The sequence below is a fragment of the Canis lupus genome, chromosome 24 (genome assembly GCF_003254725.2).
Source record: "Canis lupus dingo isolate Sandy chromosome 24, ASM325472v2, whole genome shotgun sequence".
In the NCBI taxonomy this organism is placed as follows: domain Eukaryota; kingdom Metazoa; phylum Chordata; class Mammalia; order Carnivora; family Canidae; genus Canis; species Canis lupus.
Genome location: NC_064266.1, coordinates 18,517,645 through 18,540,884, shown reverse-complemented (window position 1 = coordinate 18,540,884; position 23,240 = coordinate 18,517,645). Strand labels below are relative to the sequence as shown.

The following is a 23,240-nucleotide window of genomic DNA, read 5'->3' as shown; positions in this document are numbered from 1 at the left end:
GGCCTCAGTTTCCTCATCTGTAAACTGGAAGGCCCACGTCCAAGGGGCTGGGACTGTAAAGAGGCGGAAGGCGTGGTGCACGGGCTGCCAGTGCTCCCGGGGTCTGGGCGGCCGCGGGGTGCACGCACACCTCCCACGCCGCGCAGAAGCGGTCGAGACCGTGAGACCCAGCTCAGCACCCCAGGCGTGCTTGCAAGCGAGCGCTCGGAGGCGCGCAGGGCGGGGCCCGCTAGGGCTGGGAGACGCCCGTTCGGTGTGGGCCAATCAGCGCCTGTCTCTGAACCGCCAATCAGGGCCCACCTTACAGCCAAGGCCGGGTCGGGAGCGAGGCTGCGGCGAGTGCGGCGCTGACAGAGACGCGCGCGCGCCAGCCAGTTCGGACCCCGGGCCGCGGCCGCCATCACCGCCGCCCGCCCAGTCGCCCCTCAGCCGCTTCCCCTCGCCATGGAGGCGAGGCCGCCGCCGCCGCCGCGGAGCTCCGAGCCGCGGGCCGGGCGGCGGCCCTGAGGGCGTGTGGCGGGCCGAGACGCCGCCGCGGAGTCGAGGCGGAGCCGCCGTCCTCGTTCCCAGCGGTCCCGCCCAGCGCTGGACTCGGTGAGTGCTCGCGGCCGCCGCCGCCCGGGTGGGCTCCGCGAGGGGGGGCGGCTCCAGGCTGCGTGTGGGAGGGCTCGCCGGCCGGAGCCCCAGGTCCTCTGTTCCCGGCAGAACCCGTCAGGCAGCTCCAGTGGGACCCCGCGTCCTTGCGCTGTCGGTGCGGGGGGGGGGGTGTCCCCGGAAACGTGCGGGACAGGGCGCCGACCCCTCTCGACGGCCCGAGAACTTCGCGTGCGTCCTTCTGGGGCCAGGCCAGGGTGCTGCCGTAGTTCATTCTGAAGGGAGAAACTTGGAACAGTGAAGACAGAATTTGCGCCGGTCCATGTAATGGGAAGAAAGGCGAAGACTCCTGGCATGAGAAAATTTGCTCTTGCGGAGACTAACTTTTCTTTGCCTTAACCCCCCTGGCCTCTGGCCCAGGCCCCTTTCTTTTCCGCCCACTCCCAACTGTCGAGGCTGCTTAAGAAGGGAAATAGGGGGTCAGAGCTGCCCAGAATTCAAAATGAGCCAGTCGGGAATGCGGATTCCCCTTCTTTTTTTTTTTTTTTTTTTTTTTTTACTTTTGGTAAATAAAGAATAACGTGTGTTTTAATTTTAAATTAGTTCTTGATTGTATTTCTTGAAGATGAAAATAATAATGGCAGAGCTGAGGTACCCCCCCCCCCCGAGATCAGTGATGATGTTTGTAAGATTGGAAAAGAGGAATGTTCAAAACCTCCCTCGGCGGGTAAAATGCCTTCAGAAACCTGTACCCAGGGTAGGGATTTGTGCTCTAGAACCAGTCGCATCTCCCAGGAGATGTCTTCATTTGCCACCTGCTTGCTGTTTAAGGCAGCCTAGAACCAGAAGATGGTGGGCGAAGAGAGAGCTGAGGGTGGAAGATGGGCGAACATCTTCCTGCCTGGCCACTCCTGCAAAAAAACACGGATCTGATGCTGTCACTTGTTTACTTAAAAACTCCTCGCTCTCCTTTTCCCATGGGATGAATGAAGCCCAAAATGTCTTATCAAGTCATACAAGGCCCTGGACGGTCTTGCCTCTATTTACTCATAGCTTAGTTTTTCGATTTTCCTTTCCCTCTTTCCTAGCCCTTTGGAGCTGCTTGACTGCCTCCTCACATGTTTGGATGTGCTTGTGTGATCCTCTTTCTTCCCCCTTCTTTAATCTGCCAAGCTCTGCCTCTGTCTTTAAAGATCTTCTGATTTGAGAAGCTTCTTGAGGCCAGGAGCTGTGTCATGTTTACCTTTCCATCCCCCATGCCAAGACGATTCTTCTTCTCAATTGTCTTGTAGGTCCCATTCCAGCTCTTTCCCCATATGTCTCGTCTCTGTTTACTTCCAGGTACCCACTTGCTGAGAGAATCTTTTCCTGAGTGTTTCCCAAAGGCCTACTTGGAGTGTATGGCACATCTAGGATATTTAGTATCTCAGATTGCCCATCTCTTGTGTCTGTTCTCATCCAGTCGCCATAAGTAGTCAGCAGGCAGGAACTGGCAGATCTCATATCCCACTGGTTTCCAATCTGCTTGACTGTCTCTGAAAGCCTCAAAGCCCCATGATCTCTTTTCACCTCTGCCTGCCCCAGGTGGCCTGGCTACTATGTGTATTCCAAGGCATGTGGGATCCAGGAGGCAATTCGCTGGGTGGGTACCTTTTAGTCACTTACTTACCATCTGGATGAAATTCAGAACCAGAAAAGCCAATCAGCTGACTTAAGTAAAGGTGTTCATGTGCCTTCTATTTGCCAGGTAAAGAGCTTGGAATACAAAATAGAAGCAAAGAAGTCAAATCTTTACTTTTTAGGAGCTCTCAGGACAGGTGGATACAAAAACCTCACAGGTGCTATGAGAATGTAGTAATGATAATAACTGTTGTCTTTTATTTGCCTTGTGAGAGACTGTGTAATAAATTCATTCCATGAATTATCTTATTTAATCATTTCAGTGGTCGATTAGGGGCTTATTCCTATTTGGCAAGGTGGAAACTGAGGCCATATAAAGGGCACATGAGGGAATAGTCAGGATTTGAATCTTGGCAGTCTAGTTCCAGAACATCTGCCAGGCTGTATAGAGAGCATTCCTTTCCTGGGAGGGGACCTTTGGGTCACAAAGGATGCGTACTGAGTTTGTGTGTTGTGGACAGATTGTAGGAAAGAAGAAGCATCATGTGAGGGCTTGGAGGTGGAAAGAGTCCACTGTCCTTGGGGAGCAGAGGTTAAAACAACTGAGTTGGGTAGAGGGGAGAAGGAAGGGAGATGAGATTAGAGTGAGCTTGCAGGGCTCTCTGTGCTGTTTTTGAGTTTGGGCAGTGGAGAGCCACTGAAGGATTTTTTTTTTTTTTTAAGATTTTATTTATTCATGAGAGACACGGGGGTGGGGGGAGAGGCAGTGACGGCAGGGAGCCTGTTGTGGGACTCGATCCCCGGTCTCCAGGATCATGCCCTGGGCTGAAGGCGGTGCTAAACCGCTGAGCCACCCGGGCTGCCCGAGCCACTGAAGGATTTTAAAGATGGTTAGGGACCTCGACTGGCTGGGCTTTGGAAAGGTCATTTAGGGTCAGTGTGGGGCCAGAAGCTGATGCCCCTCAATTTGGAGGCAATGCTCAGGCCCCACAGAGGTGGAGTTATAGCCTCTTAGACCCAGGGAGGGCTAGAGAGAATCCTCAGTTTCAGGAAAAGATAAATAAATGTGATGAAACACTCCAGCAGAAAAGAGGAAAAAACAAAACAAAACAAAAAAAACACCCCAGCAGTATAAAAGGGAATATACTGTCTCCCTCCTATCTTAACCTCTTCAGAGATGACTGGGCTTTCCAGTTTCTATGGCTTTACATAGACACTGTACTTTTATAAACGTGTGTACCTATTCGTATTCTTCCCCTCATGGTACATACCAGTCACACCTTTTTCCTTAATGTATTTAGGAAATCATTCCGTATTGGTAGGTATAAAGCTGTTCATTCTTTCTGTTGACATTTTTTGCTCTTCATTGTGTGGCTGCATCATAATCTGTAACTAGTCTTTAAGTTAAACAACATTTAATTTTCCAGATTTTTCTATTACAGTGTTATAATGAATGTTTTTGTACATAGTAGTTTGTAAGGAGCTCATATGTAAGGTTATCTGAACAATGTATTTCTAGAAATGGAATTACTGGGTCAGAGGATATATGCCCATTTAAAATTTTTAGACCTATATCCAAATCACCACTGCTTCAAGGTGTTTGTACTAAATCATTCTCCTCCCAAAATGTGAACGAGACTTAGTAGATCTTCATCAGAGTGTACATCAGGATCCCCTGGGATGCTTTTTCATATATCTATACCTACTTTTCCCTCAACTAATCTCCCCCCATGTGATTTTAACTGATTTCTTTCAGTTTACAGAGGGAGACATTGAGGTTCAGGAGGATAAATGACTTTTGTGACTTGTCAGTGTGGGTGGTGGTTGTTTTTCAAGCAGTTCTGATATTTGTATTTGCTCAGTTCCTTTCATTGGAGGCACTCAGTTGATTTGTAAACATTGTTGCATTATTTTTCTTCATGGTCATGTGGAAAAAGTGAGATGCAGGTGAAGTTTGAATTTGAGTTATAAGCAGGAAGCTGGCCAAATACAGAATCTTGTCTTTTTACTTCTAGTGCAATAACTAATGTTCCTAAATACCAAAGCTGAAGAAATGACTTTTTAGTGAGCTTGAGTACAACAAAAATAGACTGTGTAACACTTATTAAACTGAATAGCAGGGACACCTGTGTGGCTCAGCCATTGAGCATTTGCCTTTGGCTCAGGGCATGATCCCAGGTCTTGGGATCGAGTCCCGCATCTGGCTCTCTGTGAGGAGCCTGCTTCTCCCTCTGCCTATGTCTCTGCCTCTCTCTCTGTTTCTCATGAATAAATAAAATCTTAAAAAAAAAAAAAACCAAACTGAACAGCAAATCCATAAATAACCCAATAATAAGATGTGTTTTTACTTATTTATTATTAAAAAGATTTACTTCTTTATCTTAGAGTGAGAGCTTGAGAGAATGTGAACGAGCAGGGGTGCCTGAGCAGGAGAGGGAGGGGAAGAGAGGGAAAGAGAGAATCTCAGGGAGACTCCATGCTGAGAGTAGAGCCTGATGTGGGCCTCGATCTCCCAACCCTGAGATCATGACCTGAGCTGAAACCAAGAGTTGGGTACCTAACCCGTGGAACCACTTGGGTGTGCCAAAATTTGTTTTAATATATTCTTTATAGGGACACCTGGCTGGCTCACTCAGTAGAGCATGCAACTCTTGATCTTGGGGTCCTGAGGTCAAGCCCCACATTGTGTGTTGAGTTCACTTAAAAATATATATGTATATATATACACGTTTGTATATATATTCTCTATAGAAAAGAGAATTTGTTAAGTGTGAAACTGTATTTGCTTTATTTTTTGTTTTAATTTTAATTCCAGTTAATTTATAGTGTTATATTAGTTTTAAGCATATGATATAGTGATTCAACATTTCCATACATCACTTGGTGCTCCTCATGACAGGCACACTCTTTAATCCCCATCACCTATTTAGCCAGCCTGTCCCCCTGGCCAAATTGTATGTATATACGTATTTATTTTTAAGTAGGCTCCGCACCCAACATGGGGCTTGAACTCGTAGACCTTAAGATTGAGAGTCACATGTTCTACCAACTAAGCCAGCCAGGTGCCCCTATATTGACTTTAAGTTCACATTCATTTGGGTCATTATTTAGGCATGGCTTTTTTTTTTTTTTTTTAATACTTGTAGTCAGTGCATACAGAATATGATTGTTGTATTTATTTTATTTTATTTTATTTTATTTTATTTTATTTTATTTTATTTTATTTTTTTATTTTATTTTATTTATGAGAGACACAGAGAGAAAGAGAGGCAGAGACATAGGCAGAGGGAGGGAGAAGCAGGCTCCATGCAGAGAGCCTGACGTGGGACTCGATCCCAGGTCTCCAGGATCACACCCTGGGCTGAAGGCAGCGCTAAACCGCTGAGCCACCCGGGCTGCCCTGATTGTTGTATTTTTGAATGGCATAAAATATTTCATACTTATCTATGTATCTAATTTATTTTTTTAAATCTTTTTTTTTTAAAGATTTATTTATTTTTATTTATTTTTTTTAAGATTTATTTATTTTTATTCAGAGAGAGAGAGAGACTGAGAGGCAGAGACACAGGCAGAGGGAGAAGCAGGCTCCATGCAGGGAGCCCGACATGGGACTCGATCCCGGGTCTCCAGGATCACACCCCAGGCTGCAGGCAGCGCCAAACCGCTGTGCCACTGGGGCTGCCCTATGTATCTAATTTAAATCACAGAATAGTAAACTATGCATTGATAACTAGTTTGTGCAATCTTTTAAATTTTTTCCTTTACTTTATCCTTTTTACAATTATACTTTTTAAAAAGATTTGAGAGTGTAAGTGTACTGGTGTGAGCAGGCGGAGGGGTGGGTAGGGAGAAGGGGAGAGAATCTTAAGCAGGCTCCACCTCCCAACTCATGAGATTACCACCTGAGCCAAAACCAAGAGTAGGGCACTTAACCCACTGAGCCTTTTGGATGCCCTCCCCCCCCCCCCCCCCCCCCCGCCCCCTTGAAATCTTAAAATAATCTTGGTTTTGGGTTAGGTCATGATTCTATGGGTCAGGGGATTGAACTCCTTGTCAGGCTCACATGCTGAGCCTGGAAGCTGCTTGATTCTCTTCCTCTTCCTCTGTACCTGCCTCACCTTGAAAGAAATAATAATTAAATTAAAAAAGGCTTTAAAAAGAAGATTTTATTTTTAAGTGATTTCTGCAACCAGCGTGGGGGGCGAATTCACAACCCCAAGATCAAGAGTTGCACGCTCTGACTGAGCCAGCTAGGCACCCAACAAATGGTACTTTTGAACACCTTTGCTTAAATACTACTTCTGGATTATTTTCTTGGAGTCTTGCTCCTAAAATGGGTTCACTTGAGTCGGGTTACAGTTTCAGTGCCAAATTGCTATCTGGAAAGGTTGAACTAAATTATAACACCATAAAAATTTATGTGGCCCTGTTTCCTGCCAGTCCAGCCAATACTATTACAAACAAAACCTAATATTTGATTTTATTAATTCACTCAAAATGTAATGGTATTTTGAATTAGGCTTAATTTACATTTCTCTAGAAAAAGAGACCAGTAGTTTATTTAGAATTTGAAATAGAGTGCTATGATATGTATCCAAGAGTTATGTACCTAAAGGCAACTTGTTTTTTGAGGAAAGACATGATTAATAGGTCAGAAATATTGTGGAAATTTAGGATAAGATCATACTGGTATGAAATAGAAGACTAGATGCTGTTCAACTGAAAATACTAGACATTGTGCCTGGAGTTGGGATATCCCAGAAGAACGTGGATGTGATGTCTGTCCTTTCCCACTTGTGGGCTAATGTCAGAGAAGTTCAATGTTAGTACTTATTAAAAGGCCCTGAGCTGGGAAGGGGTTTGGTACCTTAGGGCATTGCTTCTCTAACTTGAATGTTCACATAACCATCTGGGGACCTTGTTAAGATGCCAAGTCCTGATTCATTATGTCTAGGGTGGGACTTGGGATTCTGCATTACTAACCAGCTCCCTAATGAGGCAGATGCTGCTGGTGGGTGGATCACACTTGGAGTAACAAGGTCTAATTGAAACTTTGGTAAGAGGGGTAGCTCTTCATACTGGCTGTACTTTAGATTCACCTGGGGAACTTAAAAAATCAAGGATGCAAATACCCTACCCCCAGGTATTTTGATTTAATTGGTCTAGGGTGGGACCTGAGAATGTATAAATATTTTTAAGTTCCCAGGTGATACCCATATGCAGTGGTTGAGAACCACTTGACTAGAGAGAGGCAGGAGCCAGAGTTGAGGGCCCTATATAACATGCGAGGATTTTGGACTTTATCCTGAAGGCAGAACTAAGCCATTATAGGATGATAAGGAGGAGAGTGAACTGATCTGATTTGCAGTTTTAAAAAGTTCACTGTTGCCTTCAAACTAGTGCAGTAATTTTCAAAGTGAGGTAGATAAGATGACTCGCTGGGATGCTGGAAGACAATTTTAGAGCTTTTATTATTTTTATCTAAAAAATGGTAAAAATTAAATTCAGGGATTGTTACCGGCATCTTCTTGGGTCTGTAAGTCAGTGTTCCTGTGTTAGCTATAGAACTTTGGGTGTCCTGAAGGAAGAGAAAGGAGTTCTGCGGTGAGCAAGCAGAGCCATAATCATGCATTTCCTTTTAGTGTATTCATTAATAATTTCCATTTAGTGTAAACATTAATAACAGTTTATACATATTTTTTATTAAACCTTCACAAAATGGACAAGTGGCTTAAAACAATTTTTAAAAAAGATTTTATATATTTATTCATGAGAGAGAGAAAGAGGCAAAGACATAGGCAGAGAGAGAAGCAGGCTCCCTGTGGGGAGCCTGATGTGGGACTCGATTCCAGGACCCGGCATCACAAGCTGAGCCAAAGGTAGATGCTCAAGCACTGAGTCACCCAGGGGCCTGCTTAAAACAATTTCTGCAAATAAACCAGTGATTGAAGAAAATACTAATAATGTAAGCACAAACAATGGCAGAGTTGACCCTTGTTCAACTCCTATTACAAACTGTTGCTGAGCTGTTATTTTTTTATTTTTATTTTTTTTTATTTATGATAGTCACACAGAGAGAAAGAGAGAGAGGCAGAGACATAGGCAGAGGGAGAAGCAGGCTCCATGCACCGGGAGCCCGATGTGGGATTCGATCCCGGGTCTCCAGGATTGCGCCCTGGGCCAAAGGCAGGCGCCAAACCGCTGCGCCACCCAGGGATCCCTGAGCTGTTAAATCAGATTAAATAAGTCAGCTTTTATTACATTAGAAAGTATCAGGAAGCCTTTTTTTTTCTTTTTTTTTAAGATTTTAGGGCAGCCCGGCGTGTCTGCCTCTGTGTGTGTGTGTGTCTCTCATGAATAAATAAATAAAATCTTTAAAAAAAAAAAAGGATTTTATTTATTTATTTATTGAGAGAGTGCATTAGCTGGAGTGAAGGACAGTGGGAGAGGACAAGCCGACTCCCCTGCTGAGCAAGGAGCCCAGAGTAGGGCTCTATCCCAGGACCTTTTTTTTTTTTTTAAAGCCTCCCTTCCCCTTCCCCTTCCCCTTCCCCTTCCCCTTCCCCTTCCCCTTCCCCTTCCCTTCGCTGGAGTGAGGGACGGCGGGAGAGGGACAAGCAGACTCCCCTCCTGAGCAAGAAGCCCAATGTAGGGCTCTGTCCCAGGTCCCTGAGATCATAACCTGAGCCGAAGGCAGGCACTTAACTGACTGAGTCACTCATACACCCCTGGAAGCCTCCTTGAAATATGGATTCATATCCTCTGTCATTTTTTTAAAGATTTTATTTAAAAAAATATTTTATTTATTTATTCATAGACACACACACACACAGAGGGAGAGAGAGAGAGAGGCAGAGACACAGGCAGAGGGAGAAGCAGGCTCCATGCAGGGAGCCTGACGTGGGACTCAATCCCGGGTCTCCAGGATCACACCCCGGGCTGCAAGCGGCGCTAAACCGCTAAGCCACCAGGGTTGCCCACATCCTCTGTCCTTAATAGGAATCTTGTTTTAAGAGTTTGTAGAACATTGAGATATAAAATAATAATATACAAGGCTGTCATTAGTACCAAGACCCTTGAAAACTAAGCATACAGAGCTTAAAGAGAACCTCTGCATTTTTCTCTTCCAATGATGTTTAGTCATAGGCTGTTCTATGCGATTCTTTAACAATTTTACTAACCTAGTGATTAAAGTATATATTTGTTGTTCTTATGAAAGACAAAAAAGCACATAACATTGACAGGTTCTTCCTGTTGTACCCCACCTCCCGAAAAGGCTTGCTTTAAAAAAAGACCGGAAAGCTATGTCAAGAAGCCAAAATGCATTCCTTTTTCAGCAAATACTCATACAATGAATGGAAAATGTTGTGAAGATTTGAACAATATTGAGACAAATTTTACAGTGTGGTAGGTTTGCTACATATGTAGTTATAAAAGTATAGAAGCTTCTATCATGTCTTAGTATTTGCTAGATTTTCTTTTAATAATTTTTTTTTTTTTAAAGATTTTATTTATTTACTCATAGACACAGAGAGAGAGAGGCAGAGACACAGGCAGAGGGAGAAGCAGGCTCCATGCAGGGAGCCTGATGTGGGACTCGATCCCGGGTCTCCAGGATCACGCCCCAGGCTGCAGGCGGCGCCAAACCGCTGCGCCACCAGGGCTGCCCCTCTTTTAATAATTAAATCTCCCCAAAGTCACATCTTTTGTGAGCTACTGGAGGAAGATTGTACTGGAGAAGATGTTTTCTTTTTTTCTTTTTCTTTTTTCTTTTTAAAGATTTTATTTATTTATTCATGATAGAGAGAGAAAGAGAAAGAGAGGCAGAGACACAGGCAGAGGGAGAAGCAGGTTCCATGCAGGGGCCAGATGTGGGACTTGATCCCGGGACTCCAGGATCGCGCCCTGAGCCAAAGGCAGGCGCCAAACCACTGAGCCAACCAGGGATCCCTCTTTTTTTCTTTTTAAATTTATTTTATTTATTTTTAAAAGATTTTATTTATTTATTCATAAGACAGAGAGAGAGAGAGAGAGAGAGAGGCGCTCAGAGACACAGGCAGAGGGAGAAGCAGGCTCCATGCAGGGAGCCTGATGCAGGACCCTGTCCTGGGACTCCAGGATCAAGCCCTGGGCCAAAGGCAGACGCTCAACTCCTGAGCCACCCAGGGATCCCGAGAAGATATATTCTTAGTAGGAAATGACTGCCTTCATAACATTGCTATATGGAATAATTGTCTAAATGTAAGCTAGTGACAGAACAGTTGCATTGACTGAATAAAAAGATGAAATTCATTCACTGCCACTTAATGGATTATTGAGGCAAGTTATCCTTTTTTGGCTATTTTGTAGAGTCGATATTTTTTCCTTTTTTTTTTTTTTTTTCATTTTTCTTTCCCAAAAACTTGCTGACTTTTCCTGTGTGTGCTACCTGGCAAATACTATTTGAAAAATTAATATCCTTAATCTGTGTTTTCAAGTAAAATGGTTATTTAAACAGTGAAAAGTAATTTTTTTCTTACAAAGAAGTGTGCTATGGAATAGCCTTTCCTAGTAATTAAAAAAAAACAGCTTTATTGAAATATAATTTACATACCATAAATTCACCCTTTTAGGGCTACCTGGGTGGCTCAGTCAGTTAAGTGTCTTACTCTTGGTTTCAGCTCAAGTCATGATCTCAGGGTTGTGAGATTGAGTACTGCCCTCCTTCGTGGAGAGTCGGCTTAAATTCTCTCCCTCTGCCCCTCCTCCCACTCATGCATGTGATCTCTTTTCTTTCTTTCTCTCTCTCTCTCTCTCTTTATTAAGAATAAATTAATCTTAAAAAATAAATTCACCGTTTTAAAACGTACAGTTCAGGGACACCTGGGTGGCTCAGTGGTTGAGCATCTGCCTTTGGCTCGGGTGATGATCCTGGGGTCCTGGGATTGAGTCTCACATTGGGCCCCCCATGGGGAGGCTGCTTCCCCGTTTGCCTAAGTTTCTGCCTTTCTCCTGTGTCTCTTATAAATAAATAAGTAAAATCTTAAAAAATAAAACATACAAGTTCAGTGGTTTCTAAAGATTTTATTTTTATTTATTTATTTATTTTTTAATTTTTATTTATTTATGATAGTCACAGAGAGAGAGAGAGAGAGAGGCAGAGACATAGGCCGAGGGAGAAGCAGGCTCCATGCACCGGGAGCCCGACGTGGGATTCGATCCCGGGTCTCCAGGATCGCGCCCTGGGCCAAAGGCAGGTGCTAAACCGCTGCGCCACCCAGGGATCCCCTAAAGATTTTATTTATTTGAGACAGAGACTGAGAGAGAGAGGCAGAGACACAGGCAGAGGAAGAAGCAGGCTCCATGCAGGAAGCCCGACACGGGACTCGATCCTGGCACTCTGGGATCACTCCCCGAGCCAAAGGCAGATGCTCAACTGCTGAGCCACCCAGGTGTCCCAAGTTCAGTGGTTTTTAATATATTCTTGAAGTTGTGCAGTCATCACCACCATCTAATTTCAGAAGGTTTTCATTATTCCAAGAAGAAGTTCTGTACCCAGTAGCTTCGTTCCCCATTCAGCCTTTCCCCTAGCTTCTGGGAGTCAGTTATCTTCTGTCTCTATGGATGTGCCTGGTCTGGAGGCATCATGTAAATGGAGTCATATGGCATGTGGCATAATGTTTTTGGGATTCATCCATGTTGTAGCATCTATCAGTACTTATTGCTTTTTGTAGCTAAATAATCCATTCCATTCCATTCCATTCCATTCCATTCCATTCCATTCCACTGTATGAGTATACCACATTTTGTTATCCATTAATCAGTGAACATTTGAGTTGTTTCCATTTTTTGTCTATTATGAATAATGCTGTCATGAACATGTATAAGTTTCTGTGTGAACATGTTTTCATTTCTTTTGGGTATATACCTAGGAGTGGAATTGCTGGATTAAGTGGTAATACTGTTTAACTTTTAGAGGAGCTGCCAAAACTGTTTTCTAAAGCAGCTACACCATTTTACGGTTTCCAGCAGCAATGCACAAGGGTTCCAGTTTCTCCATGTCCTCACCAACATTTGTTCTTTTCTTTTCTTTTCTTTTCTTTTCTTTTCTTTTCTTTTCTTTTCTTTTCTTTTCTTTTCTTTTCTTTCTTCTCTTTTCTTCTCTTTTCTTTTCTTTTCTTCTTTCTTTTCATTTCTCTTTTCTCTCTCTCTCTCTCTCTCTTTCTGTCTGTCTGTCTGTCTCTCTCTCTCTCTCTTCCACACCCTAGGATCAAGAATTGCATGCTCCACCGACTAGGCCAGCTAAGCACCCCCTCTGTCTTTTTGATTATAGCTATCTTAGTGGGTGTGAAGTGGTATCTCATTGTGGTTTTGATTTGCATTTCCCTGATGACTCATGATCTCATTGTTATTTTGTTACACCTATAAAAACTCTCATAATTTTACAAATGAAAAACTTGGAAACATAAGTTTGTTACCTGATAAAAATCTCCAAATGTGTTTCTAAAAAATTTCCAGGTGATCTAATGAAATAAAAGACCTAGAGATTGATCATCATTGGTTGTTAAAGCCATTAGGGAATTTTATAATAATAGAAGGATAGGACTGACAATCTTCTGATCAATTATATCATCTTCATAATGGATACCAGTAAACCTTTTGTTCCTCTTGTGTGGTACAATAGGAAAAAATATAATACCATTCATGAAATACTCTCCCTCCTACAAAATTAAACTTTTTAAAAAATTTTATTTTAAAAATACATTTATTTGAGAGAGCAGAGGAATGGGGAGAAGCAGGCTCCTTGCTAAGCATGGAGCCCATCGTGGGGCTCAATCCCAGGACCTCAGGACCCTGAGATCATGACCTGAGGTGAAGGCAGACACTTAAACTGACTTGAGCCACCCAGGCACCCATCAAGCCAGACTCTTAACTTCTAGATCTAACTATGAGTTCACAGAATGTGATTAGAATATCATAAAAAAAAAAAAGAATATCATAATATGGGGCAGCCCGGGTGGCTCAGCGGTTGAGCATCTGCCTTCAACCTAGGGCCTGAGCCTGGGGACCTGGGATTGAGTCCCATGTTGGGCTCCCTGCATGGAGCCTGCTTCTCCCTCTGCCTGTGTCTCTCATGAATACATAAAATCTTAAAAAAAAAAAAAAAAAAAAAAAAAAAAAAGAATATCATAATATGGGAAATTCTGTAGAAGAACCCAGTTACTTCAAATAAATGCAAAAAACCCCAGATAAATTATTACAGATTAGAAAAGACTAGAGACATACTATTTCATTTTTTAAATCCTTTTTAAAAAAATTTATTTATTATTTACGATAGAGAGAGAGAGAGAGAGAGAGAGAGAGGGGCGCAGAGACACAGGCAGAGGGAGAAGCAGACTCCATGCCGGGAGCCCAATGTGGGACTCGATCCCAGGTCTCCAGGATAGCGCCCTGGGCCAAAGGCAGGCGCCAAACCGCTGAGCCACCCAGGGATCCCCGAGACATACTATTTCAATATGATTAATGTGTTGACCTTGTTTAGATCCTGTTTCATACAGACCAACAATAAAAATATATTTATGAGGGGCACCTGGCTGGCTCAGTTGGAAAAGTGTCTGAATCTTGATCTTGGGATTGTGAGCTTGAGCCCCACATGGGATGTAGAGATTCCTTAAGTAAAATTTTATTTTATTTTATTTTATTTTATTTTATTTTATTTTATTTTATTTTATTTTATTTTATTTTTTCTTTTATTTTTTTTAAAGATTTTATTTATTTATTAGAAACAGAGAGAGAAAGAGAGAGGCAGAGACACAGGCAGAGGGAGAAGCAGGCTCCATGCAGGGAGCTTGATATGGGACTTGATTCAGGGCCTCCAGGATCACACCCTGGGCTGAAGGCGGTGCTAAACCGCTAAGCCATCGGGACTGCCCCTTAAGTAAAATTTTAAAAAGATGTTTATGAAACCATTGGGAATAATTTGAATATCATTGTATATTAGATGATTTTTAAACAATTGTTTTAGTTATTTTAAAGTATGATAATGGTATTCTATTAAAAGGAAAGATTCTGGGGCAGCCCCGGTGGCCCAGGGCGTGATCCTGGAGACTCAGGATCGAGTCCCACATCGGGCTCCCTGCATGGAGCCTGCTTCTCCCTCTGCCTGTGTCTCTGCCTCTCTGTGTGTCTGTCATGAATAAATAAATAAAACGTTTAAAAAAAATAAAAGGAAAGATTCCTTTCTCTTAGGGATAAATACAGAAGTATCTTTCTGAAAAAAAATTCATTGTATTTGGACGTTTACCAAACTTTATTTATTTATTTTAAAGATTTATTTTTATTTATTTATGATAGACAGAGAGAGAGAGAGAGAGAGAGAGAGAGAGAGAGGCAGAGACACAGGCAGAGGGAGAAGCAGGCTCCATGCCAGGAGCCTGATGCAGGACTCGATCCCGGGACTCCAGGATCGTGCCCTGGGCCAAAGGCAGGTGCGAAACTGCTGAGCCACCCAGGGATCCCCCTACCAAACTTTAACTTATTACTTTACCATAAATATTTGAATACTTTACCATTTATTGATAGTTATTGAAGCTGGTTAAAAGACATAAAAGAATTTATTATAGTGGCACCTGGGTGGCTCAGAGGTTGAGCATGTCCCTTTGGCTCTGGTCGTGACTCCAGAGTCCTGGGATCAAGTCCTGCAGCAGGCTCCCCAAGGAGAGCCTGCTTTTCCCTCTGCCTTGACTCTGCCTGTCTGTCTCTCTGTCTCTCATGAATAAATAAAATCTTAAAAAAAAAACTTATTATAGAGCTTGCACTTCTTTTGTGTATGTTTTAAATTTCCCATAGTAAAAAGTTAGAAAATACTCCCAATAGTTTTAGTGGGTTTCAAATCCATTTGTTAGAAATGGATTTCTAATCTTCTGATTAGTTTTCAAGAATAATTGCATCGGGGAAGATGGACATTTGCTAGTCAGATTTAAAGGAAAAATGTTTATGAAATGGTTGGGGTTGGAAAATAAATACCATGATTTAGTAAGCACTGCCATAAGTGTTTGTTTTCTTTCTTTTTCCTTTTTCCTTTCCTTTTTCATGAGAGAGAGAGGCAGAGACATAAGCAGAGGGAGAAGCAGACTACCCCCAGGGAGCCTGATGCGGGACTGGATCCCAAAACCCCAGGATCACGCCCTGAGCCAAAGCCCTGAGCCAAAGGCAGACACTCAACCACTGAGCCACCCAGGCATCCAGTATTCTTTTCTTTTTGATCCCATGTTTCTCTTTGGCTATGATAGCCATTAAAACCAAGTATTGACTTGAGACCAACTTATAGATTGCTCTGTCACAAAGTATTGGAATGAGGTTTTTCTTTTTTTCTTTTTAAAGATTTATTTATTTATTTATGATAGAGATAGATAGAGAGAGAGAGGCAGAGACACAGGAGGAGACAGAAGCAGGCTCCATGCTGGGAGCCCGATGTGGGAATCGATCCAGGGACTCCAGGATCACGCCCTGGGCCAAAGGCAAGTGCTAAACCGCTGAGCCACCCAGGGATCTCTGGAATGAGGTTTTTCAAGCACAGTGAGAAATACGTGATTATATGGTCACACTAATATTTAAAAAATAAGTTTAATACTAATATATTAATAATAGCAATAGTTTTTTATAATTACCATTATACTTATCCATGTAAAAACCATTATTGGGATCATTTTATTACATTTGAAAATAATGTTTTATAACATTCACATGTATTAGTACCTTTATCATACTTTTTTTTTTTTTAAAGATTTTATTTATTTATTCATGATAGTCACACAGAGAGAGCGAGAGAGGCAGAGACACAGGCAGAGGGAGAAGCAGGCTCCATGCACCGGGAGCCCGACATGGGATTCGATCCCGGGTCTCCAGGATCGCGCCCTGGGCCAAAGGCAGGCGCCAAACCGCTGCGCCACCCAGGGATCCCCTTTTATCATACTTATAAGTGAACATTTGTTGGGGGTGTGCACATGGGTTGATTGGCTAATGTGTAGTCAGAAGGTTAGTCATTACTGTGGAGAATGAACTGCACAGGACATAAAGACTAATTGGTGATTGTTAGAGTAGATTTGGCCAGGAATGGTGGTGTTCTGGACTGGTTTGGGGTTGGGGAGTGGGGATGGAGATGGGGAGGGAGATAGGTGTATGATTTAAGCAATAGAAATGTTAGTAGGGTTCCAGAACCCAGGCTTTTTAGGAGAGATGTTGGTGAACTGAGCTGCTGTGTGTGGGAAGAACTTGAAATCTGATTGCTGTGAACTGGTGCAAGGAATTCTCAAACATTGATTGAGAAGTAACTTAACCAGCAATTAGCTTTCAAACATTGGTTGACCGGTGGCTTAATATTTTTTTTCCGGTGGCTTAATATAATACTGTAAATACATTAATACTATCCATTAATAAAGATAGTGTGTTTCACCAGTGATGTATCAGCAGTACTGTTACCAGAGCAATGTGGAATAGTTCCAGGACTTCAACTGTTCTTCTAAAAGGAACTGAGGGAGGGGTGGCAGAGCTTTTACAGGGATGCTTCTGTTCTCCTGGTGGTCCTTTTCGTGTCTCCAGTGATGTGAATGCTTTATTCTCCTTTCAGGGACTGAGGCCAGTTCCTGATTCAGTGCCTCTGCCTGCTTTCTCTGTGAGACCATTGCTCTGCAGTGCTCCTTATTGCCTGCTTAAACCTGCTCATGTTAAGAGGGGCTAAATTCACAGTGACTTTCAGCTGGTGTCTTTCTCTTTTCTCAATCTGAGGTGCTAGCCTGCTCAGGGTTTTGCTATCAGTTGATAGAAGTCATAGAGGATTCTTTTTCTTCTTGTAGTTCATACTCAGCGGTAGTGCTGTTGGCAGCAGTTGTGAACCTCTAAGGCCATGATTTTCAGTAGTGGCTTGTCTATGGTAGAGAGGAGGTAAGTTTGAAAAAATTTTTTAAAAAGAAAAATTAGTTTTATGTTTTTAAATCAGTGTATTTTTAAAATTTGCTTCATTTAAAATCATGTATGCATTTGAATAATTAATACATGTACCTATTAAAATATTCCAGTATTGGGCAGCCCCTGTGGTGCAGTGGTTTAGAGCCACCTGCAGCCTGGGGTGTGATCATGGAGACCAGGGATCGAGTCCCATGTCAGGCTCCCTGCATGGAGCCTGCTTCTCCCTCTGCCTGTGTCTCTGCCTCCCTCTCTCTCTCTCTCTCTCTCTATGAATAAATAAATAAAATCTTTTAAAAAAATAAAATATTCCAGTATTTTTATTGTGTACTAAAAATACACAATAAAATGTAATTCTCCCCATCTTTTAGGTTCCTCTTTCCAGAGGCATCCCCAGGTACTATGAAACTTGTGCAACTTTCCAGAAATAGTACATGTCCATACAATGTGTGTGTTTATTTCTTTTTTAAAATAAGATTTATTGGGATCCCTGGGTGGCGCAGCGGTTTGGCGCTTGCCTTTGGCCCAGGGCGCGATCCTGGAGACCCGGGATCGAATCCCACATCGGGCTCCTGGTGCATGGAGCCTGCTTCTCCCTCTGCCTGTGTCTCTGCCTCTCTCTCTCTCTCTGTGACTATCATAAATAAATAAAAATTAAAAAAAAGATTTATTTATTTTACAGGGAGGGAGGGGGTGCACCAGCTTGGGGGGCGGTTGTAGTGTGCAGAGGGAGAGAGCATCCTTAAGCAGGCTCCAAGCTCAGACTCTGTGCTGAGCTTGGAGCCTGTGGAGGGTTGGATCCTAGGGCCCCAAGATCATCACCTGAGCCAAATCAAGAGTCAGCTAGCTACTCAACTCACTGAGCTACCCGGATGCCCCTCCTGCTTTTTAAGATTTTATTTATTTGAAAGAGAGTTCATACGCATGTGAGCAAGAGAGTGTGCCTGAGGAGGGAGAGGGAGGGGTAAAGAACCTTAAGCAGACTCCACACTGAGTGACTACCTGGCATGAGGCCTAATCTTATGACCCTGCGGTCATGAGCTGAGCTGAAACCCAGTCCAGTGCTTAACTGAGCCACTCAGGTGCTCTACCCCATCCAGTATTTAAGTTTGACATTTCAGCTAACATTAATGAAGAGTATGAGTGTTTTATGTTTATGAAAAGGGGTGTTAAAGCAGATTGAGATGTACTGTTCTTAGCTTTGGGCGAGAGGTGGTAGGGGTTATATGGAGTTCAGTTTCTCCAGTGTTAGTGGGAGAGATTGCTTAAACAGTTAATACTTATTCAGTTGTACTTAGTTTTCAAAGGTTTTACTTTGAAGAAGGCTCTTGTAGAGCAAGTAGTGGTTAATAGCAGCTAAATTATCTGTGTGTTTTTTAATGTCTGAGTGGGGCTTTTGTGCACAGAAAGGACTACTTAAAATTACTTGGGTTTAAATTAATATTCAATTATTTAAATGCCAAATTAAAAATTTAGTTTTCCTTTACTCTTGTTATTGTAAGTATTATAATTTTAAGATTTTATTTATTTGAGGGACGCCTAAGTGGCTCAGTGGTTGAGTATCTGCCTTCAGGTCATGATGCCGGAGTCCTGGGATCGAGAGAGAGGGAGAGAGAGCATGAGTGGAGGGAAGGGCAGGGGGAGAATGACAAACAGACTCCACACTGAGCTGGGAGCTGAGGTGGGGCTCCATCCCAGGACCCCGAGATCATGACCTGACCTGAAATAAGACATTTAACCAGTTGAGCCATCCAGGCGCCCCATAGCATTGTAATTTTTATATGGAAATAAGAGCAATATGGGACGCCTGGGTGGCTCAGTGGTTGAGAGTCTGTCTTTGGCTCAGGTCTTGATCCCAAGTCTGGAGATCGAGTCCCATATTGGGCTCTCTGCAGGGAGCCTGCTTCTCCCTCTATGCCTCTGCCTCTCTGTGTCTCTCATGAATAAATAAATAAAATCTTTAAAAAAAAAAAAAAAAGGAAATAAGAGCAATAACTTGTACTCACTCTTTAATTAATGTTAATTCAAATTTAACAGATTAAATTCCTCCATATTCCTTTGCTAGTAAATTAAATTTCCTTAGATGTTTATTTTTATTTATTTTTAAAATATTTTTAAAAATTTATTTATTCATGAGAGACAGAGAGAGAGGCAGAGACACAGGCAGAGGGGGAAGCAGGCTCCATGCAGGGAGCCCGACATGGGACTCAATCCCAGGTCCCCAGGATCACGCCCTGGGCTGAAGGCGGCGCTAAACCGCACCACCCGGGCTGCCCAATTTCCTTAGATGTTTAAAAACGCTTATATATTTTGTCAACCACAATCAATCCTGATAGTTCAGAGTTTACCACCTTAACAAGCAGAATCTCCTTAAGCACTTGAATAGTACTGAGAAATTAAACTTATACATTTAGTAAAGCACACTCTAAGACTTCCAGTGCTTTTCATTAGCTGAATCTGAATTACTTACATGTAAAAATGACATATCCAAACTTAACCAAAAGTGTTAGTATTGTGTGTTTGATATACTTCTTTGTTGTTCATATCTTTTTCTTCTAGAGTCATAATGTCATTTACCTAACTAAGGAGGAATCAGGGAAATACAGAAGGGATGGGAAAGGGAAGAGCTCCATAAATGTTATAAACTGTACATTTACTCTCTGAACTGTCTTTCTGGGAGTTCTGACACACTGTCCTGGTTTTTTCTACCTCTGTTGCTCAGTTCCCTTTAGGCCCCTCTTCTCTGATCATTCTTGGACTTACCAGGTATTTTCATCCTCTGCCCTCTTGTGTTTTATCCTACATAATCTTCCTGGAAGCACATGCCTATGCCCATGGTTTCAGCTTCCAGCTCCTTGCTAATTAGAAAATTTGTCCTCAGCACAGACTGGATGATACCCAACAATCTACTGGCTGTCTCTGTTGGACTGTTTCCTAGGCACCAGCAGGCTCAGAATTGCCCTCATCTTCCATTTATTTATTTATTTATTTATTTTATTTATTTATTTATTTATTTATTTATTTATTTATTTATTTATTTATTTATTTAAAGATTTTATTTATTTATTCATGAGAGACACAGAGAGAGAGAGAGGCAGAGTCATAGGCAGAGAGAGAAGCAGGCTCCATGTAGGGAGCCTGATGTGGGACGATCCCGGGACTCCAGGATCACGCCCTGTGCCGAAGGCAGGTACTCAACTGCTGAGCCACCTAGGTATCTCTTCATCTTCCCTTTAAATGTGTTATTTTTATATTCTCTATTTTGATGAGTGGCACAACCCAGTAACCCAGACCAGAAACTTGGATGATTGTGTTCATCTCATTAGTGATGCATTCCTGTTTTACCTTCAGTTTTTCGCATATTTGCCTAATTTCCTCCATCTCTTTTGTCTCTTAGCTCAGGTTTTTTCTCACTTAGAGGACTGCTGCAGGTTCCCTAGATGTCTACTCGTTATTGTTTCCTTGTTGCAGGTCATTTATCACATTGCTACCAAGAGTACTCTTTTTGACTTCCTTATCTAATCACAGCACTCTCCAGCTTAAAATCTTCTGGGTAAAATCCAAACTCCTTATCAGACTGTGCTTTGGCAGTTCATCCCCTTTTAGTCTTTTAATCTTACCTTTCTCCTGTGCCCACTGTGCTGTTCTCCTTCAGATCCTTCGCCTTTGGCTTGACTGCCCATCTCCCTCCTTTATCTGGCATTATAATTTCTTATATGAGGCTCTCCTCTTCCAGTCAGCATTATGTGACTGACTGCTCTATGTCTGATCTAGGTATAAATCTTACACTTTTTTTTTTTAAAGATTTTATTTATTTATTTGACAGGGGGAGAGAGAGAGCACACAAGCAGGGGGAGCAGCAGGCAGAGGGAGAGGGAGAAGCAGGCCCCTCACTGAGCAAAGAGCCTGACTGGGGAATCTATCCCAAGATCCTGGGATCATGACCTGAGCCGAAGGCACACTTAACTGACTGAGCCAGCCAAGCACCCTAAATCCTATGCTTATTTCTGTCAAGTCACTTATATTGTGTGATACATTTATATTGTATAATAATCCACACATTAGCACATGCAGATTAATGATCTTAAAATGATGCTGGTAGTTCAAAATGTGTAGTAATATGTAATTTTGCTGAGGCACAATATCATATAACTTGCACCTTAAATTTGGCAGCAAGTGAGTTTACTTAGCTCTTCAATGAACCTAACCTTGTTCAGCATCTAAAGCTGTCTTTTATTATTTCCTGCTTTTTCCTATTCATCTTTTCTTTTTATAGGTTTTATTTTCTGATTCCAAAACTGGTAAATAGTTTTAAACAAGAAACTTTAAACCCCTAATGTGCCCTCAAAACTCAAGGTTTTTGAGGTACCTTTTTTCCCCTCCTCCCATCCTCATTATCTTTGGCATTTTGTCAGGGGATGCAAACTCAAATATGTCTTTGAGGGCCATACAGGCAATGTGTATGAGAGAAATAGATCTCCTGGGTCCTGTGCCACACTGGAGGTTCTATGGCCTGTCTAAAAGAGTTCACATTCAGGTTGCCTGGGTGGCTCAGTAGGTTAAGCATCTGCCTTTGGCTCAAGTCATGATCTCAGGGTTCTGTGAGATCATGTGTCAGGCTCCCTGATCAACGAGGAAGTCAGCTTCTCTCTCTGTCCCTGCCCCTCCCCCTTGCTCGTGTGCACACGCACGCTCTCTCTCTCTCTCTCTCTCTCTCAAGTAAATAAAATCTTTAAAAAAAGTAAGAGTCAAAAAAGTTCACATTCGATTTTTAACACTTTGCTACTAGTTTGTGACTGTCACTCGAACTGCCAAAGACTGTACATATGTGATTCAATTTATCTTTCTCCTTGAAATTGAATTCATTAAACAAAAACTTAACCAATAATATTACTTACTCTTCTAGGCCCAGTAGTGTATCACCTACTTAGTGAAGTTTCCTGAATTTACCCAGGGATTATATTTTTCTTTTAGGATCAGCATGGCAACTGTAGTGTTGATCACAATGTATTTTTATCCTTGTTTTCATGTCTGATTTCCTGGTAGTTTATTGATGATGATTATTGATGAGCATGTCTTTTTTTATTTCATTTTATATTTTATTTCTTAAAATACATATTTTTCAATGTATTCATTTGAGGGATGCCAGAGTAGCTCAGCAGGTGAGCGTCTGCCTTTTGCTCAGGGTGTGATCCCAGAGTCCCAGGATCGAGTCCCACATCGGGCTTCCTGCATGGAGCCTGCTTCTCCCTTTGCCTGTGTCTCTGCCTCTCTGTCTCTGTGTCTCTCATGAATAAATAAATAAAATCTTAAAAAAAAATGTATTCATTTGAGAGAGAGAGATAGTGCCAGAGAGATAAGGGTCTAAGGGAGAGGGAGAAGCAGACTCCCCACTGAGCAGGGAGCCCCATGTGAGGTTCCATCCCAGAACCCTGGGATGATGACCTGAGCTGAAGGCAGATTCTTAACTGACTGAGCCACCCAGGGGCCCTGAGCATGTCTTATTTCTACTAAGAGTTTAGTGCGTTTATGTTGCATTGAGTGAAGTGCTAGGCAACAGATACTGATTAAAACCAAAATGCAGAGGTCAAGAATATAATATTTTTTTCTTTTAATGTTTGTAGGGCTATGTCTACACTAAATTTCAGCTTTGTTTCTTGGAAATTACTGAGAATATTAGTGATGATGTATTTCTTGTTGGATTTGAGATCGACAAATCTGTGTTTGTACAGATGGTAACTAAACAACTTAAAAATAAACAGTGTCTTGTCTCTCTGAGAAAAGAGCCATTGCAAGGGGGAACTTCCTGCTTCCACTTTCCACTTTTATATGGTTAAGAAAGATTAAACACCTGATGATTATGGAAAATGTGAAGGAATTTGAGTACCCTTGGATGAAGAGGGATTTGGAGTTAGCAGACTTCAACTCTATTTCTGGAGATACTAATTAGCCATCTGACTTAACACAAGTCTCTATTGGGTCACAGTTTCTTCATTTGTAAAGTGATAAGAAACTTGATGATTTAAGATCCATCTCTAAAAAAAAAAAAAAAGATCCATCTCTAAAATTACTTAATTCTAAAA

At 42.2% G+C, this 23,240-nt stretch overlaps 1 protein-coding gene across 4 annotated transcripts in view; it reads left to right on the top strand.

The window, feature by feature from the left end:
• Positions 1-349: 349 nt before the first annotated feature.
• The window catches only part of PTPRA (protein tyrosine phosphatase receptor type A), a 171,157-nt gene continuing 148,266 nt past the window's right edge, over positions 350-23,240 (top strand). The window contains exon 1 of one of the 4 annotated variants that reach the window (XM_025469498.3): positions 350-594. The gene's annotated coding sequence lies outside the window, so the exon portion shown is untranslated. The remainder of the gene's footprint in view (positions 595-23,240) is intronic. The other 3 variants (XM_025469497.3, XM_025469495.3, XM_025469496.3) reach the window with 3 other exon arrangements.